This window comes from Salmo trutta, chromosome 27 (assembly GCF_901001165.1).
Source record: "Salmo trutta chromosome 27, fSalTru1.1, whole genome shotgun sequence".
NCBI lineage: Eukaryota > Metazoa > Chordata > Actinopteri > Salmoniformes > Salmonidae > Salmo > Salmo trutta.
In genome coordinates this window covers 40735267-40753719 of record NC_042983.1, presented here as the reverse complement: position 1 = coordinate 40753719, position 18453 = coordinate 40735267, and the positions used below count along the sequence as shown (strand labels likewise).

General features: G+C 39.7%; 1 pseudogene; it reads left to right on the top strand.

Annotated features, from left to right (window-relative positions):
- The first annotated feature begins 495 nt into the window (after positions 1–495).
- LOC115165103 (uncharacterized) lies at positions 496–14961 on the top strand (annotated as a pseudogene).
- Positions 14962–18453: the final 3492 nt, after the last annotated feature.

Sequence of the window (18453 nt, the reverse complement as noted above, 5' to 3'; positions counted from 1 at the left end):
AGTGACACATGGCTCCAGAACAGTGTAAAAATGCTCAAACGCAAATGTAAATTCACAGACGATTTACAGAGAAAATTCCCCGTGTTTTCGTCTTGGTCGGGATCCGTGTGAAGCAGAATGCATGACCTGCAAAGCTGGCACGTACGTGTCAGTGTCAAATAAAGGTGCTAGCGACCTAGAAGCCCACATAAACTCCGCAAAACTCTAAATTTCAGCTAAAGGAGAGAGTTCGTCAGGTAAATTAATTGACTATTTTGTGAGAGCAGGTAAAACAGAAGATGCTGTTACTTAGGGTGACCATACGTCCTCTTTTTCCCGGACATGTCCTCTTTTTTGAAAACTAAAATATGGTCACCCTAACTAACTACTACTACCTACTGACTACTGCTGCCACTACTACTGCTACTACTGTTACTGTTACTACTACTACTACTACTACTGCTACTACTGCTGCTACTGCTACTACTACTACTACTCTAGGACAGCATTTTGAGAAGACCAGAGGAAGTGATGGAGCATCAGTCTGAATGCAGATGTCCATATGACTGATAGGTGAGTAATTAAATAGACATGCAGTAACCTTCTCTGACCACCAGATGTCTCTGTTACACCACCAGAGGAGCAGGAGGAACCATGAGGACTATTGGAGTTGCAGTTGTCCATTCAACTCCTGACTCCAATACTTGATTCCAACTATTTTGATTTGATAACTAAACAGACACACAGAGAAATATAAGTATTATGTTGCTTGTTTTACTATATAGAAATAGTTTTGTTGCTTTGTGTCACACATAGTATATGTTACTTCAACAATATTGTATTAAATCAGTATCACTAAATACCATATCAGTGGTTATGTTGTAAGCACACTTTGGATTACATTTTCTGTCCCCCCAAAAATATTTTCATATAGAGGGAGGGGACTCTATACCTTATGCAAAAACAGAATACTATAAAGGCAGGACTCTGTAATATGAGAATTTAGTCTTTTCCATGGAAGGGCTCTGCTCTGTGACGTTTGTAATAAAGTCTGAATTGAATTCACAAGTTCCGGTATCTGTGCAAATATTTGACTCAAGATATTCCACAACAAAATGGTGAGCTTGCCAGGAGGGGCAAGGGACCAGAGACTGAAAATCTGCTGCTGTGAATGGGCTTCCTGGACGGACTGCAGAAAACACAAGTAGCCACATGTTAAGACGGTAAACTGAGTTTTTGCCTGTAATAGTAGAGTTCTTGTGTGGTCCGCTGTAGGAACCTGTTTTCAGAGGTAGGTAACCAAGGTCTCTCCAAATTAAACAAACCAAGTGATACTGGGAGCTTTTGAATTCAATAACTGCATGCATTCTAAAGCTTTGGGGAGTTAAAATAGTTATTTGTAGGTATCTGTGTGGGCTATGTGTATTGGGGGGCTGTGTGTGTTTCGTGGGTGTCGGGTATCTTAGACGGGTGGGGCTGTTTGTCTACCTAGTCTCATCTGGGGTGCCGACTGCCTCTGCATATTGTCAACACCAATAAAAGTAAAAGTAAAATCCTGTGCACACCGTGACACCACTCCAAGAAGGTGTGGATGGGTATATAGGTTATGATAAGAACTTTTACCCGATTTGGCAAGTCCTATCATAAAAATAAATCCTATAATAAAGTCTCCCGGTGTTGAGGAAGTGAATCTGGAAAAGGACTGATTTAATAGGTCGCTTAGGAAAGCGTGAAAAGTGTGTGTTATACTAGGACTTTGACACGATTTAGCGAATTCCTTTTATAAGAGAAATCCTATATCGTGTTGCGGAAGTGTATCGATAATTAATAGGTTGCTTAGGAAAGCATGAAAAGTGTGTGTTATACTAGGACTTTGACACGATTTAGCGAATTCCTTTTATAAGAGAAATCCTATATCGTGTTGCGGAAGTGTATCGATAATTAATAGGTCGCTTAGGAAAGCATGAAAAGTGTGTGTTATACTAGGACTTTGACACGATTTTGAGAATTCCTTTTATAAGAGAAATCCTATATCGTGTTGCGGAAGTGTATCGATAATTAATAGGTCGCTTAGGAAAGCATAAAAAGTGTATGCTTGTGCTGGGACTTTGACCTGATTTTGCAAGCTCCCATCATACAATAAAATCCTGTATAAGAATGTCTCCCTGTGTTTGAGGAAGTGTATCAGGTTAGGCTAGAAACTGCAGGTTGTGTTAGGTAAAACGGAGTGTGTGAGTGAATGTGAATAAAATCCTGAATGAGTAAAGTCTCCCTGTATGGAGGAAGTGTATAGGCTTAGAAAATACATAGTGTGTGTGTATGTGTGTGTGTTGCCAGTCCGGAGTGGGGGATTGCGCAACCTTCCAGTGCAGGCGGGAGGGGCGCATCTAGTCCTCACTAGGAAACAGGAAAGAAAACCATATGGGAAATGTTTAAAGATAAGAAATTAATAAAATAGTATGTTTAAATAATTATCCTTACATAACATAGGAATATTAACAAATGTTAAGTGAGAAGTATAAAGTATATAATGGTGTGAGATAGAAAAGTATAAAATACAGAAACGTAGCTATAGTATGCGTTTGAAGTAATCCAGTACTGCTGAAAGAAAGAACGGCCATAGACACATAAATAGAAGCGAAGCAGTAGGGTCAATAGCGACAGCTGCTAGAAGTATTCAGTAAAGTGAGTAGACAGTGAGATAAAGCAGAGCGAGGTTAAGCTTAACGGACCCCGAGGTGAATAGAAGAGAAGAACAGGAGTGTAAATCACAGAGAGAGAGAGAGAGTGATTAGTTTTGAACAAGTGAATAGCACAGTAAAGATAGGAAATAGTGCAGAAACTATTAATAGCTAAACTAGAAATAAGAAAATTAACTAACAATAAAATAGAATATAAGGAATAATGAAGAACAAGCAATAAAATAAGTGAAACACCAGTATAAACCTAGTGTAACGGCTGTCTTCATAAATGGACCAAGGCGCAGCAGGTATGTGAATACTCATCTTTAATTAAAAATAAGGAGTAAAGCATCCACTTAATAACACAAAAGGTGACAACAGTGACAGTTCTGCAGGCTATAAACGCAGTGCAAAAACAACCACACACAAAACCCAGTGACAAACATACTCCTACATATATGACTCCCAATCAGGAACAACGATCCCCAGCTGTTCCTGATCAGGAGTCACAAGACACACAGAACATTCAAACACACACACAAGACTGCCACGTCCTGACCCCCAAACTACTACAACAGCTCCATCTGCTGTTCAGGACGTGACACCTAGGGGCTAGCAACCCCTATGCAAAGAAGAAATAATAATGATATCTATAAATTGGAAAAACGCAGAGTGATATTGGAGGTGCTGTACTGGAATAAGACATTAAGTAATCTGTAGTATTCAGTAATACAGTTCCAGACAGTATAGTGTAGGCTTTAATATGAGGTATTAAGTGCAGTGACTAATGAATTATTATCTGGGAAAGTGTGTATCCCTACCTTGGAAAATAGTTAATAAAAGGTGTGTATTATAGATGGGAGTGAAGAAATCTAAAATACCCTGAACACCGTTGGGAATGTTTAGGGAATAATAACTATTAATATGGCGACAAACGGACCCGTTTCTCCCTGTAATATAGAGATAGCAGGATTTAACCTGTTGAGGCCACGGGTTAGCAATGAACCCTGAGACGGGATTGCTAGCAAGGCTGGAAATTCAAAACATCAAAAATCTAATAATTTCAATTTCTCAAACAATCAACTATTTTACACCATTTAAAAGATAAACATCTCCTTAATCTAACCACATTGTTCGATTTTCAAAGAGGCTTTACGGCAAAAGCATAAAGTTAGATTATGTTAGGACAGTACATAGCCACAAAAGTACAAACATCCATTTTCAATTCAAGGTCAGGCGTCACCAAAAGCAGAAACCAGCTAAAATTATGCACTAACCTTTGACAATCTCCATCAGATGACACTCCTAGGACATTATCTTATACAATACATGCATTTTTTGTTCCATCAAGTTCATATTTATATCCAAAAACAGCATTTTACAGTAGCGGTGAAATTCAGATTTTTTTCTTCTCTGAAATGCTTCCGGTGAACAACGTTACAATTTACAAAATTACTATTCGAAAACATTGGTAAATTATAATATTGTCATTCAAATAATTATAGTTTAACATTTCGTAAATGCTACTGTATTGCCAGATTTCAAAATAACTTTACTGGGAAATCACAAGTTGCAATAAACCGGGTGCTGTGCTAAGAACAATAGGCTAGGCTATATAGGTTAGCATCATCTTGTAACCAGCTAATATCAATAATACTATCGTCAATAATCCCTTACCTTTGATTATCTTCATCCATTGGCACTTCAAGGAATCCCAGGTCCACAACAAATGTGGTTTCTTTTGACAAAGTTCATAATTGATCTCCAAATAACTCCAAGTTGTTTCATGTTGTTAGCGCTTCGGTGGCTACTAAAAAGTAGCGCGGGCGGGGGGTGGGAAGTCACGGCGAAAAGTTAAAAAGTAAAAAAAATAATCTATTTACGTTCGTTCAAACATGTCAAACGTTGTTTAGCATCAATCTTTAGAGCCATTTTTAACGTGAAACATCAGTAATGTTTCAACCCGACCTCACCTGTGTCTAGAAAAACGTTTTTGAAAAATGTCTCGCGTCACATGATTGCGCAGGTGCAGTCAATAATGAAGTGACGACATCCCAGGGAGGTCAACTTCCCTTCCTTGTCATCCGGTCTCTGTTCATCATAGACGCTTCAAACAACTTTATAAAGATCGCTGACATCTAGTGGAAGCCGTAGGAGTTGCGAAATGAATCCTTTCTCACTGTGTTATCTATTAAACAATGATTCAAAAGAAATAGTACAGCCACAAAATTCTTTTTTTCTCTCAGGTTTTTCTCAGGTTTTTGCCTTCCATATGAGTTTTGTTATACTTACAGACACCATTCAACAGTTTTAGAAAATTCAGAGTGTTTTCTATCCAAATCTGGTAATAATATGCAGATCCTAGCTTCTGAGTTGGTGTAGGTGGCAGTTAAAAATGGGCAAACCCTGACCATTTTTACATTTTACCAGACACTCTGTAGTGAGTCCATTCATTTTCCTATTTTTTTTTGTAATTGAAACCACAACTCTGGCATTACAAGCAGTATGCTCTACCAACTGAGCTACATTCTTAAATTCTGATTTTAACCCTACTCATACTGCTAACCTTATGCCTAACCTTAAACTTAAATTAATATCAGAAATGTACATTCTTGTTTCTGTGACATTTTACGATAGTCCTATAGACAATTTAGACTTTGTGACTGGGTTTTCTATTAACCAGAGAGGCTAGGGGGTGGAGTTTACTCCAAGTACCTGTGCAAAGGTGAAGGTGAAAGTTGTGTCTCAGTATAGACCTGAGGTGTAGATTGTTCTGTAAAAACATGTAGATATGCACATATAGTGACTATTAGAGTGGTTATGGATTTAAATCAACTATTTTGAATGTGAAGTGGAGGACGTGAAGACCAGTAAAGGTAAGAGGAGATCTCAGTATATTTCACTTTCCAAACTAGACACAGCAGTCCTGTTTTAAAACAATGAGGACTGGAGAAAGAGGAAGTGATGTTTGTATCTGTGTGATTGAGCAAAAGAGAGAATTTGATGAATGGTAATGATGTAAATATGAATGTTTTCTCTTTTTATTGCAGTTAAAATGGCAGAGTCCAGAATTCACAGTAAGTCGCCATGCTATAATTAATGATTAACTTTTCTTTCATGTATCTGGGAGAACAGAACTAAACCAACTATTGAAAATGAAATGGTTTGTGGTTTTATTTGTCTTTATGTGTAAATGTGTGTCTGGATGAAATATGTTTGTAACATGAGGAGTTGTAGCTGAGTTTGTGTCTGTGAGAAACAGCTCTACTGCTCCACAGTGACCTCTCCCTCCAAACATCTCTTTATTATAGAACCCATTTAATCCAGTCGGGCACAATACGGAACAAAATAAACTTTTTGTACTTTACTGGCTCTAGAGAAGTTAAAGTTGTTCATATCAACAAATTAGTTGGGCTCCCGAGTGGTGCAGTGGTCTAAGGCACTGCATCTCAGTGTGAGAGGCGTCTCTACAGACTCTGGTTCAATTCCAGGCCGTATGACAACCAGCCACGATTGGGAGTCCCATAGGGCGGAGCACAATTGGTCTAGCGTCGTCCGTGGTAGGCTGTCATTGTAAATAAGAATTTGTTCTAAACTGACTTGCCTCATTAAATAAATAAAATATGTATCCAGAGCAATTAGGATTAAGTGCCTTGCTCAAGGGCATATCAACATTCCTCAGGGATTCAAACCAGCGTTGTTTCGGCTACTGGCCCAATGCTCTTAAGTGCTAGGCTACCTGTCAATCATTTCTGACTAATGGGAAACTCCAGTGCCTCTAATTTATTGTATATATTTAGTCATAGCAGATCCTTTTCTTTCTTCAGTAGATTTAAGTTGAGTTTGGTTCAGGATATACTGGATCAAAATGATGTTACAGATGATTTTACCATTATCCATTAACCTTTACTGATGTTAAATCAGAGATTTTTACTGTAAAACATCATATTTTGTTATTTCAGGGGGAGTTGGCCATGTATAGACCCATAAACTGAATTAGTATAATATTGAAGTGATATTGTCACGGTTGTCTTCGTCCTCTGACGATATAACGAAATCGTCATCGGAAAATGTGGACCAATACGCAGCAGGTTCGTGAATGCTCATCTTGATTTTTATTCACTACAAAAATGAACATACAAAAATAACAAAATACGAAAACGAACAACTAACAGTCTGTCAAAGCATAGTGCTTTACACAGAACAATCACCCACAAATCACAAACACAAACACACCCTTATATATGAGACTCTCAATCAAAGGCAGATAGACAACACCTGCCTTCAACTGAGAGTCCCAATCCCAATTAACCAACATAGAAACACACTCACCAGACTAGACATAGAAATACATAAACAGACTATAAACCAAACCCCGGAAATACTAATCAAACACCCTTAATCAAACACACCACCCTGAACCACATAAAACAAATACCCTCTGTCACGCCCTGACCAAACTACAAAACAATTAACCTTATATACTGGCCAGGACGTGACAGATATTTAATGTTATTAGGTTTGTTTAGTGTCTCTTGCACAATGGTAGACCTGGTTAGTATGAATGTTGAGGCTTGGACACTGGGGTAGACCTGTTTTATATGAGGATGCCCATGGATTTCCCTGGTTTATAATGGGGTGTAGGGATACACAAGGTTCATACAGGTAATGGGGCTGGATGATGTCTATTGCCCATTCAAATCCTTTCTGGCAACAACGTTTGTGGTATAAAAAAGAGATTGGGGGCTGGGGGCACATGTGTTATACCACTGTAATATTAGTTTATCTATGAATGATTAGTGTATACAGGTCAGATGTCACAGGACTAAAAACATGTTGATAACAGGTTGGGGTGGGCAGCGAATAGCTGGATATAGGTTACTGTTGGTGACTTGGGGAATACAGGCCTAAGGAAAGTGGGTAACAGGGCTGAGATAGGAAAGTAACAGGGATGAGGTGTATTGGCAAAGGAACTGGGGTCTTGAGTAACACACAGGTCATTTAGGGCCAGGATATGCCTGTATCTGTACTTGATTGTATAGATTGGAGGGTATTGGCATGTGGGTGTCAGGGTTAGGGCATGGGGGTAACAGGGCTGGGGTGTGTGGGTCATTGAGTTTAGGTGTGTGGGTAAGTGGGCTGAGGTATATAGATATTGAGGTTGAGGAATAGGGGGTAAATATCTGTTCATGTTATTATAGACAGAGCACTCTGTCACAGTTATGGCCAAGAATAAAACATACTTTAAAATAAATAATAAATAATCAAAATGGATGACATGTCAGGCTTACTAGTGGCATAAGATTTGCATAGTGGCATGTCTGGGAAAGATGTGGGAACAAATGGGATAATATCATTCTAGATTGTAGCATCACATTCTCTATGACATATATACTTTCCTTCAAATGAATATGTCTGTCTGGGATTGTGTGTGTTGTATTTTACAATTGACATGGTCCTGGTTGTTGTATGTCTATTGTAGTTTTTCATTCAGCTGTGTTTATAAATGTACTGAGAGTATTTGTGTTCCTGACACAGGTGATGTCATTAAACATGAAATATTCTCTCTTTCTGAACAGCTCAGTTTAAACTCACCTCAGAAGACAATGTGTGGGCTGATGTTGGTGAAGAGGTCACCCTCCCCTGTCACCTCTCACCTGGCATCAGTGCTGTTGCCACGACGATCAGGTGGTTTAAAGGAGACAGAGTGTATTTACCTGTATAAGAATGGCCCAGGTGACAGAGAGGAAGTGGCTATGAGGGCAGAGTGAGTCTGATCACCCAGGAGCTGGAGAGAGGGCAACGTGTCTCTGAGGCTGAGAGACTGCAGGGAGTCCAGATACAGCAGACTACATATGTCAGGTCATCCATGGAGAACGAAGGAGGAGGCTTGCAGTGGGTTTATGGGTCAGAGGAGGTAAGTGTTCTAGAACTCCAGTAATGTTTCTAAACACCTAACAACAACAATAACAACCAGTCTCTTTCCCTGTACAGAACACTTCTACGTTCTCATGTAGGGTAGGAGTTCATAGTAGGAGTTTACAGATGAATAGACTAGATTCATTCTGAATATCAACTAGTTACAATGCATATTACCATCACTCTGAGCTTTGAGCTTGTCCTAAAGCATTAGAACCATTCCAACATTACTGTCACGTCCCTTGATTGTCATTAGTAATGAATGTGATGAACACTCATACCCCTCTGATGTATATCACATCACTATGGTATTTGAGAGGATCATGTGACAGATGGTGATTTTGAAGGTAATGATAATAACTAATACATTCTGTTTTACATGATCATTATTCATGACTCTCCATCTCGATAATGGATGATCAGAAATACGTGAGTAATTACTTATTTGTCTGATTTGTTTATTGACAACCAATAACACAAGACAAAGAACAGACCAGAGTGTTAATCTGATACTATAAAAACTACAGGCCTTGTGAACAGCAGGTGTCTTCTTCAAGGCTACAAATTAAATCAGTTTCATTACATTTATCAATACTCTCCCCAATGTTCTCAAGGTAGGTTGGATATAAGATGTATAGATGTTCTTCAAATTATCCAGAATTTTCAGATCATAGATCTCCCACAGTATATCTGCTGTAGAGCTCAACATTTCAGAGGGGTTGAGTTAAATGCGGAAACACATTGCAGTTGAATACATTCAGTTGGACGACTGACTAGGTTTCCCCCTTTCCCCTTTCACATGTCCTCCCACAATATATCTGCCATAAAGGTCAACATTCACACCTCCAAAATGAACATGGAATCAGCTTGAGTTCAGTTTGATGTCCCTCGTATGAAGCATTCTGTGATGTTTAAACGTTCCAATAGTAGCACTGCTTACATCCCTTTCCCTAGATGTACATTAGTAATGAATGTGATGAACAGTCATATCAATATGATGTATGGTATTTGATTGAATAATGTAATGTGAATGAAATTGGATTGAATGTAGCTGTAGTAATTCATACATTTTGTTATACATTATCAATATTCATTCCTCTCCATCTTGGATAATGGATGATCAGGAGCAATACGATAAACCTCCCACAATATATCTGCCATAGAGCTCAACATTTCACAAACCAACATTAAAATGGAATCAGCTGGATTTTAGCTTGATGTTTATTATGAGCATTCAGTCATTCCAATATGATGTATGGTATTTCATTAAATTATGTAATGAGACAGAAATTCATATGAACAATAATAACTAATGCATTCTGTTTTTACATGATCATATTCATGACTCTCCATCTTGGATAATGGATGATCAGTAATGGGTGAGTTATTACTTATTTGTCTGTTTTGTTTATTGACAACCAATAACACAAGATAAAGAACAGACAGAGGTGTTAATCTGATACTATAAAAACTACAGGCCTTTGTGAACAGCAGTGTGTCTTCTTCAAGACTACACAATTAAATCAGTTTCTTACATTTATCAATACTCTCCCCAAATGTTCTCAAGGTAGGTTGGATTATGATGTCAGATGTTCTTCAAATTATCCAGAATTTTCAGATCATAGATCAATATATCTGCCATAGAGGTCAAAATTTCACATAGTCCTCCTACAATATATCTGCCATAGAGGTCAATATTTACATAGTCCTCCCACAACTACATCTGCCATAGAGGTCAACCTTTGAACATCCAAAATGAACATGGCAATCAGCTTGAATTCAGTGTTGATGTCCAGTATGAAGCATTCTGTGATGTTTAGACTGTTCCAAATAGTAGCACTGCTTACATCCCTTTCCCTAGATGTACATTAGTAATGAATGTGATGAACAGTCATATCAATATGATGTATGGTATTTGATTGAATAATGTAATGGAATGAAATTGGATTGAATGTAATTATAATAATTCACACATTTTGTTATCCTTATCAATATTCATGTCCTCTCCATCTGGATAATGGATGATCAGGAGCAATACCATAAACCTCCCACAATATATCTGCCATATACTCAACATTTCACACAGTTAAAATTAAAATAGAATCAGCTTGCATTTAGCTTGATGTCTTATTATGAAGCCATTCAGTCATTCTCAGACTGCTCACATAGTAGTGCCTGCTACATCCCGGTCCCTAGATGTACATTAGTCCATGAATGTGATGAACAGTCCTTCCAATATGATGTATGGTATTTCATTAAATTATGTAATGAGACAGAAATTCAATGAACAATAATAACTAATGCATTCTGTTTTACATGATCATTATTCATGAACTCTCCATCTGGATAATGGATGATTAGGATCAGGTGAGTAATGACTTATTTGTCTGTTTTGTTTTATGACAACCAATAACACAAGACAAAGAACAGACCAGAGTGTTAATATGATTCTATAAAAACTACAGGCCTTGTGAACAGCAGTGTGTCTTCTTCAAGGCTACAAATTAAATCAGTTTCTTTACATTTATCAATACTCTCCCCAAATGTTCTCAAGATAGGTTGGATTAAGATGTATAGATGTTCTTCAAATTATCCTGAATTTTCATGTCATAGATCTCCCACAATATATCTGTTATAGAGGTCAATATTTCACATAGTCCTCCCACAAAATATCTGCCATAGAGGTCAACATTTCACATAGTCCTCCCACAATATATCTGCCATAGAGGTCAACATTTCACATAGTCCTCCCACAATATATCTGCCACAGAGCTCAACATTTCACACACCAAAATGAACATGGAATCAGCTTGAATTCAGTTTGATGTCCTAGTATGAAGCATTCTGTGATGTTTAGACTGTTCCAATAGTAGCACTGCTTACATCCCTTTCCCTAGATGTACATTAGTAATGAATGTGATGAACAGTCATATCAATATGATGTATGGTATTTGATTGAATAATGTAATGTGACTGAAATTGGATTGAATGTAACTGTAATAACTCATACATTTTGTTATACATTATCACTATTCACTCCTCTCCATCTTGGATAATGGATGATCAGGAGCAATACCATAAACCCCACAATATATCTGCCATATAGCTCAACATTTCACACATTAACATTAAAATAGAATCAGCTTGCATTTAGCTTGATGTCTTATTATGAAGCATTCAGTCATTCTCAGACTGCTCACATAGTAGTGCTGCTACATCCCTTTCCCTGGATGTACATTAGTAATGAATGTGATGAACAGTCATATCAATATGATGTATGGTATTTCATTAAATTATGTAATGAGACAGAAATTCAAAGAACAATAATAACTAATACATTCTGTTTTACATGATCATTATTCATGACTCTCCATCTTGGATAATGGATGATCAGAATGGGGTGAGTAATTACTTATTTTTGTTTTGTTTTGTTATTTACAACCAATAACACAAGACAAAGACAGACCAGAGTGTTAATCTGATACTATAAAAACTACAGGCCTTGTGAACAGCAGTGTGTCTTCTTCAAGGCTACAAATGAAATCAGTTTCTTTACATTTATCAATACTCTCCCCAAATGTTCTCAAGGTAGGTTGGATTATGATGTCAGATGTTCTTCAAATTCTACTGAATGTATATTCCATAGAACCCTGCCTCCTGACACAATATCCTGTATCTGCCATAGAGCCCAATGCTGGTTATCACTAACAATGAACATAATCATTTGATCAGAGATAGGCTAATAACAAAATAACATTATTTATGAAGTTAACCAGATCTCATTGGTTCCCACAGTCCCTACATGAGGGAGGCTTGAGTGACAGGAGAAATGTGATTGGTCCTGTTTGTTCTGTATATAGTGATGTAGTCTACCACACAGAACTCACCTCTCTGTTTTACACCATAGCCTCAGATCAGATTATTTACAACATGAGACCCAGGAGGACAAACTGAAGAGGGAGGCATCAGCTGGTGAGCTTGGTAAGTATGAGAGAGTCTGGAGGAGAGAGGAATGAATCAGGGAACATGAGTGATGTCATTCAGTTTTTCAGACTAATTCATTTGTAATGTATCAAATAGTCAATAGACCAGTTGATGATTGGTTCAGCTCAGATAACTGTTGACTGTAGGAAATAATTACACATAATTGTACCACCTCCATCAAATGATAATGTATTTATAGGTATGAATTAATATATTACTTATTCAAACAACCAACTAAATATGTTAATTGCTCTCTCTCAGAGTTGAAGATGGAAAAAGAATTAAAAGAGATTTAAGACAGGAGATGATGAAACAACTAGAGGAGAAAGACACACAACTGGATGATATGACCCAGGAAGTGAGAGAGAAGAGAGACTCCTGGAGGAGAAGAACCAGATAATGGGACAGAGGAGAAACTATTAGAAGAGAAAGAAAAACAACTGGAAGAGAAAGACAAGCAACTAAAGGAGAGACATTCAACTAGAGGCACTGAGAAAGAACCTGCAGGACAAGAACAGCCAAGTAGAGAACTTCAGAGTCCTACTGCAGGACAAAGACCTTCAACTAGAGGACAGCATCCACAGACTGGGAGAGAAGGACAGACTACTGGAAGAGAGAGACAAACTACTGGAAGAGAGAGACAAACAGCTGGAAGAGAGAGACAAACACTGGAAGAGAGAGACAAAGTTCTGCAGGGGAAAGAAAATGAACTAAAAGAGAGGAGGCAGGAAGTAGAAGAGAGAGACAAACAGCTGGAAGAGAGAGACAAAGTACTGGAAGAGAGAGATAAACAGCTGGAGGGGAAAGTAAATGAACTAAAAGAGAGGAGGCAGGAAGTAGAAGAGAGAGAGAACCTTCTAGAGGAGAGAGAGAAGCAGTTAAAGGAAAGAGACAAACAGGTGGAGGATGTCAACAATGAAAATGCTGAACTGGGTGAGATTATTCACACCATTAATACATTTAGTCTTCTGTACTTTCCTCAATTCTCAGGTTATTGTCGACTCTCCACTGAGTTGTGAATATTGTTGTCCATCACTTCATACTTTCCCTCTGCATCATATTTCTGTCTAAAGTCTTTAACACAGAATTCAGATCCTAGTCCTCCTTTGTTATTTCAGCTCAACAGATATGTGATGTGAAGACTGAGGTAGAGAGACTGAGAAGAGAGATCTCAGCCCAGATGACTGGTGAGTGAGATATGTGATACTTAACATTTCAATAGAAACCCAGAACTCCCCTTCAGTAGGTCTATGTGCCTTCATGTCACTGAGGTAAATGTTCCCATTCTAAATGGTTGTTCTATTATTTTAGAACATGGAGAGACGTCAGATACAGGTTCCATACTCCCAGTCAGGAGGAGACAAAGCAAGGATGATCCTCCATCCAGTGAGTTATCAATATTGTACTGTTGTCTCCTACTGTTTCTAGTCTATAGTGGACCATCCTTCACTTAGTGAGTTATCAATATTGTCCTGTTATCTCCTACTGTTTCTAGTCTATAGAGGACCATCCTTCACTTAGTGAGTTATCAATGTTGTCTCAAACTGTCATCAATCTTGATATTCTCTATTTTCTCCAATGATCTATATTTCACTATGATGTGTAATGTATTTGTAGTTTGTTTATACTATGTTTTAAATGTGTCTCTGATGAGTCAGTATGTTGACCAGTTCTCTATGTTGTGTTACAGTGGGAGGAGAGACCTCAGATACAGACCCCACACTTCCACTGAGGAGGACAAACAGCATGAATTTAACTCCTCCACATAGTGAGTTATGGATGTAGATTATTATATTTGACACTGTTGTACATCCTCCAGAGAGTCAGTGTGGTGATCAGTGCTGTGTTGTGTTGCAGTGGGAGGAGTAGAGCAGCAGTCCAGACTCCCAGTGTCCTCCCAGTGTGTCTGAGCTGAGACTGGTGCTGCTGGGGGAGGACTGGGGCGGGAGGAGTGCAGCAGGAAACACTATCCTGGGCAGAGAGGAGTGGAGGGCCCAGGCCAGCCCCACTGCAGTGACCCAGAGGAGTAAGAGGAGAGAGGGGGGACGTGTGTGGAAGAAAGCTGGTGCTCGTGGACATTCCAGACTGTTTCTGTCCTGGACTCTCTCTGGAGGAGATGAGACAGGATGTGGGGCTCTGTGTCCGTCTGTCTGCCCGGGACCCCAACGCCTTCCTCCTGGTCATACCAGTGGAGCCCTCTAAGGGGGAGGAGAGAGGGGTGCTGGAGAGAATAGAGGAGATGTTTGGGGAGGGTTTTTGGGAACACACTGTGATTCTATTCACCCATGATGATGGCCTGAAAGAGCAGAGCATTGAGGAGTTTTCTCCAAGCAGGAAGTCAGGACCTCCAGCAGCTTGTAGAGAAAAGTGGGAGCAGGTACCACGCCCTCAACATTAAGGACAGGGCCCATGGCACTCAGGTATCAGAGCTGCTGGATCAGGTAGAGGAGATGGTGGCAGGAAACAGAGAGAGATTCTACAAGCAGTCAGACCTACCAGGAGGCAAGGGACCAGGTTAGAGAGATTGAGGGAAAGATCCAGAGAGAGAGAGGAGAGAGGAAACAGAGGGAGGAGAGAGACTTGAGAGAGAGGCTTGAGAAGGAGTTGCAGGACTCTCTGATAAAGATAGAGGGAGTGATCCAGGAACATGAGGGAGATATCAGAACACTCAGTGAAAGAACCAGTGAACTGGAGAGACAGGTGAAAGAAGATGAGGGATGAGGAGAAGAAAAGAGAGCTGGAGAGGGAGCTGAAGATGGGAGTCTGATAGTAGGGGAGGAGATGGAGAGAAAGCTGGAGAGATGTAGAGAGAAGAGAGAGAATGAGAGGAGGGAGATGGAGGAGAGACACAGACAGGAGATAGAGGAGATGATGGAGATCTATGAAGGAGGGGCCAGAGTTGAAGCAGAGAGAAACCTGATGAAGATAGTCCTACCTGAGTTACAGAGGAACATCATGATCTCACAGACAAAGATGCAGAGAGAGTTCAGCAGACAGATGGAGGAGAAGAATAGACAGATGAAGGAGAAGAATAGACAGATGGAAGAGAAGAATAGACAGATGAAGGAGAAGGATAGACATATGGATGAGAAAGATGGAGAAATGGAGAGACTGAGACAGAACTTGAAAGAGGTCAGGGAAGCTCACTCAGTGTTGCAGAAGAGACTGGAACGAGAGGGGAGAGGTCAGAGGGCACTGATAGGGATGTTGGGCTGGGTCAGGAGAAACTCATCAAGTTGGCTTCTCCACAATCTGATATGATTCACCATCACCGTCTATGTGTAGAACCAGACCAGGTCTACTGTCCACTGTACCATGGTGAGTGACAGAGAGGATACAGTAGACGGCACATGTCAAACGTGTGATTTATGAACCTATTTTATGGGTCACGTGTGGTTTGTTCATATATGGACATCCTGCAGACATCCTGCCTTCCGTTCTCACGCTCTCTAGGGAGTGCCCATATATGTACATCCTGTCAAGAAGTTCTCACGCTATCGAGTGAGAGTATATTTAAACCAGATAGTGCATCTGTTCCTTTGGAGTAAAGCTGTCATGACGATTGATGTGTAGTGACCTCGTTGAACTGGGGGAATGTGTTTCAACATTTGTAAGAGTATGATCCCCCTGTTGTAGTGAACTTAGGGCTGTTGTGTATGACAACAGTAATGCCCGGGGGTATTGGACAGCCGCATTATAAGTAAGCGAGGTCAACACTACAAAGCGACCTCGATAAACCCCAGAACACTAAAGAAATTAAACATGGATTTAGTGACACACACGTGATGACTGTAACAACGGAAGCAGGACCTCGGTTAAAACACAGAGAAAGGGAAGAGTATAAAGCATCAATGTACAATGCGCCAAAAAAGTGTTTTCTAAATATGTATAGAACCCAAATACCCCCCGCAACTGTGTTGAAAGATCAAGTGATGATGTCTAATGGACAACTATGGGGTTATCTGTTTGATTACCCGGCCCTGTAGAGTGAAACTCTATACCGTAGCCGAAGGAGAAGAATATACCGACCAGACTTTAGGAGTGGACTACAGGCTTAAAGACTGGCAGGTGTTTCGCAAGCTGGTGTGTCCCAAACTGAGAGTTTTCACAAAGGGTTATAGCTTGTTCACGGGCTAGAGACCCATTGGAAGGTTCCCCGGACTCCTCAGGAAGAATTTTTCATAAGGTGAAAATACAAAGAAAGAATGGACTTCCATGTGGGTGCGTGGAGTTCTATATCAGCAACGAGAAAATCCGCAACGAAAACATCCGTGAAGGTGGCCTGACTGGGGATTTAGGATGCGTTTGCTTATTCCTTTTAAAAGTTGGGATATAATGGAATTGAAAATGTTAGAGTTAGTGGATGCTCTTTTTGTACAGAGCCAACCACGGCAGAGTATTGTTCAGCTAAGGAAGTGCATAATATTACGAATCCTGAGGATTATGCTTCAAAGGAACCCCAAGCAGGGTCATCCTCAGAAGGGTCAGCCCCTGAAGAAAACTAAGTACGTGGCTGTTATGTTACCACGCCCTGATACCATAGGACTGGGTTCAACATAAAAGGGGTGACCATAAAGCCTCCGGTTCTTCATTTCAGCATATACCATGGATATTCATATACCATACCAGGACACACGATATGTCATGGGTACCAGACCCTAAGGACTCTATGCCTCACAGCCCTCCTTTCTACTCCCCCCAGTTAACCCCCCTTACATGTACACAGCCTGAGGATGTGTTTGATGGGGTGGTTAGTACTATTTTTGTGGACACCATCAAGGCCTCTGTAGCCACACTTTTAGACGTGGTGATTGTAGAGTATATAAGAAAAAAATGCATCGGTTGTGAGATCAATCACCCCAGCCAACGACAACATCCGTGTTTATATGACCCACCCCAGTACTACTTCTTCAACCATTTGAGGAGCTGGTGAAAAGACGGTGGTCCAGCCGCTTTATACCATCGATGGTCAGAGCCCTGGATTCTATGGGTCTTGTGCCATCTATTCCCAGGGTTTATGGTGTAACCGAGGCATTCCTACATGAACTGAAGGAGGTGATCTACATCCACGAGAAACTCAAAGAAATCCGGCACACACTGGTGGACGACAACAAATACAAGGAGGCTTTGGTGGCTGATGTGTTGACTTTCTGGCTCAATAAACCCCAAGAGAACGAGTAACAATATATATATTTTATTTAGATGTAAAGCAATGGGTAACTATATGCATACGATGTTAGAGAGAATAAATACATTTTTTTGAGAGAGAGTTTACAAATATTATGCAGCAAATTATTGAAAATAAAGTGAACATGTATCGCTCTACATAACCCACAATACCGGGTTAATGCAGAGCGTGTGCTAAAATGGAGCAAATCATGTGTCATGTAAGACATACGGGCGAGAATCTGCAATGGACACAACTGGTATGCCGTCTTGTGGATGATTCTGAAGAACTAGAAACATCCTTGTTGAAGATTTTAGTTTATTTGTTTGAAACACTGTTGTAACATGTCTCATAATTGTTCTTTATATACTTATAGACGATGTATGTGTCTTAATTCAGCGATATAAGCCTTTAAATGTAAACCAAGTATACAAGGTGTTGCATGCATGGGTCATTGAGAAACGGGTGCTAATATCCTGCTACGTATCCTGAAGTGTATGAATACGTAATACTTAATGTTTACAAAAATAAAAGGCTAAATGAAAATGAAATGTTCTCGATTATATGAAAGGGGCTCATTAATGTTATGTAGATCAGAGAGGCAAGAAGGATGAGGACCAGACGTTGAAAAACATTATTATACCCCTCTAACCCAGGGTCTTATGGGGGGAAGGAGAGGTTCCAGAGAGCCATAGCTGAAGAAACAGGTAGCAGGTTGGGCGC